This window comes from Tursiops truncatus, chromosome 1 (genome assembly GCF_011762595.2).
Source record: "Tursiops truncatus isolate mTurTru1 chromosome 1, mTurTru1.mat.Y, whole genome shotgun sequence".
NCBI lineage: Eukaryota > Metazoa > Chordata > Mammalia > Artiodactyla > Delphinidae > Tursiops > Tursiops truncatus.
This window is the reverse complement of record NC_047034.1, coordinates 23,131,993-23,134,770: the sequence shown is the minus strand read 5'-3', so window position 1 is coordinate 23,134,770 and position 2,778 is coordinate 23,131,993. Positions and strand designations below refer to the sequence as shown.

At 40.3% G+C, this 2,778-nt stretch overlaps 1 pseudogene; it reads left to right on the top strand.

The window, feature by feature from the left end:
• Window positions 1-1,799: 1,799 nt before the first annotated feature.
• On the top strand, window positions 1,800-2,413 carry LOC101338436 (isopentenyl-diphosphate Delta-isomerase 1-like; annotated as a pseudogene).
• Window positions 2,414-2,778: the final 365 nt, after the last annotated feature.

Sequence of the window (2,778 nt, the reverse complement as noted above, 5' to 3'; positions counted from 1 at the left end):
GTACTGCTAAAACTAACACAATACTGTAAATCAACTATACCTTTGTTAAAAAAAAAAAAAACAAAATTAGCTAGAAAAAAATGACAATACCAAGTGCTAACAAGGATACAGAGCAATTGGAACCCTCATACATTGCTGGTAGGAACATCAAATGGCATAATCACTTTGGAAAATTATTTGGCAGGTTCTTATGAAGTTAAATGCACACCTATCAGACACTCTACTCCTAGGTATTTACCCAAGAGAAATGAAAACACGTGACCACAAAAAAGACTTGAAAACACGTGTTTATGGCAGCTTTATTCATAATACTCCAAAACTGGAAACAATCCAAATGTGCATCGATGTGCAAATAGATAAGCTAACTGTGGTATATCCATACAATGGAATACTACCCAGCAATAAAAAGGAGCAAATTACCAGGGCATGCAACAACATGGATGAATTTCAGAAACATTATTGCTGAGCTAACTAATCTGGGCTCCCAAAAGTATTCATATATTTATATTTATATATCTATTATATATATACATATCTTTTATATAAAATTCTAGAACTGGTAAAACAACTATATAGTGACAGAAAGCAGATCAGTGGTTGCCTCGCATTGGAAGGGGGTGGGATTGACTGCAAAGGAGTATGAGGGAACTCCTGGGGGAGGCCTCTCACTGTTGTGGCCTCTCCCGCTGCAGAGCACAGGCTCCGGATGCGCAGGCGCAGCGGCCATGGCTCACGGGCCCAGCCGCTCCGCGGCATGTGGGATCCTCCCACACCAGAGCACGAACCCGTGTCCCCTGCATCGGCAGGCGGACTCTCAACCACTGCGCCACCAGGAGAGCCCAGAGGGAACTTTTTAATGATGAAAATGTTGTGTATCTTGGGAATTCCCTGGCGGTCCAGTGGTTAGGGCTCCGCGCTTCTACTGCAGGGGGCATGGGTTCAATTCCTGGTCAGGGAATTAAGATCCTGCACGTGAGCAGCACAGCTGAAAAAAAAAAAAAAGAAAATGTTGTGTATCTTAACTTTGATGATGTATACACAGGTGTCAAAATTCAAACTATACACTTAAAATGGGTACATTTTATTATATATAAACTTTACTTCAATAAAGTTAATTTAAAAAGAAAAAAATTGTCAAGATGTTATAAATTTAAGATGTGCATTTTAGTAAATGTATGTTATGCTTCAATTTTTTTAAAAAAATCTAAAAATTGGTTGTGATGCAAATTATTCACAGACATAAAAATAAAGGCCAACATTCACCCATCAAATAAATTAAGCTGTCCTCATTTTCCTTCTTTGCCTCTCATCCTTCGCTCATATGCAGTTTAGTTTAACTACAGTATAGAAATACAGGCTAGTGAGGCATTGGGTTGAGAGAAACCCCAGGGCGTGAGTGCAGCCAGGCCTCAGAAGCAAAGAAATGGAAAGAGGCCTGGGAACACGGCTGGTGTTCAATCCCTCTCTTCTGTCTGAGCCTCCTATGAGTCCACCACTTTCTTTTCTCTGAGGACAGGCTTTTTCTAGCCACAGGACAGAAAACATAGACAGAGAAAAGGACAGCTTTGTGCTCTACTGTGTAACCATTTGGAAAGTGACTAAGTCCACTCTTATGGATCCCATTCAGCAATCCCTACAGGAGAGAATCACTGATTCAGTTTCCCATCCTTGAACCAATCACCTGTGGCAAAGTGTGAGAAAGAAAATCTTGGGTAGGAGTTACCTTTGAGCCAATCAGCCGTGACCTGCAGGTCCTGGAGGAGCAAGGATATTCAGGACAGAACAGACATGTGCTAACAATGCCTGAAATAAATATTGACAATTTTGATGAGCAACAGTTTTCATTTCTGGCAGCGATGTATATTCTTATCCATGAAAATTACAACAAAATTGGACCTAGAACCAAAATGAATTCTCACTTGAAAGAAAACATTGAGAAAAGACTATTGCACTGAGCCTTAAGTGTCATCGTATTCAACACAGAAAATAAGCTACTGCTACAGCAGAGGTCAGATGCTAAAATTTCCTTTCCAGGTTGTTTTACCAACACTTGTAGTTATCCATTAAGTCATAAAGGAGAACTTGAAGAAAATGATGCAATTGGACTAAGGGCAGCACAGAGGTCTTTAAAAGCTGAATTAGCAATTCCCATGGCACAGGTTTCCCCAGAAGACGTTAATTTTTTAATGCAAATTCACTACAAGGCTCAATCTGATGATATTTGGGGTGAAATTGGGTACATTTTGTTTGGGAGGAAGAATGTAGCTTTGGATTCCTATCCCTGTGGGATTAAGAGCTATTGTTACGTGTCCAAGGAAGAACTAGAGGACTCTTGAGAAAAGGAGCCAATGGTGTAATCAGGATAACTTCGTGGTTTAAAATGATCGCACAGACTTTTCTCCTTACATGTTGAGGTAATTTTTTTGAATCAGTTCGTTGAACTGACATGGACATGAAAGTGTGGCTGAATGGTTTTACAAGTACTGAAAAACTGGTCTCTATTAAACTTAGATTAAAAAGAATAAAATCTGAGACTTGACATCCTTTAGATCTTTCAGATCTTTGATGGTGACACAATCTTCACCATCCTCTCCCCCAGGATTTGATTCTGGTTTTGATTTCATATCCTGTGGGGAGAAACAGAGGGTAGTTTCAGAGGCTCCACTTACCCTTTTAACCTTCCCCACTACAGTAGCTCTTCTTATCCCACAGGCCAAGGACCCAATGAGGGGGATCCTCTAACTGCCAACTTCTACTCTCAGGGACTGAGGAAATGAT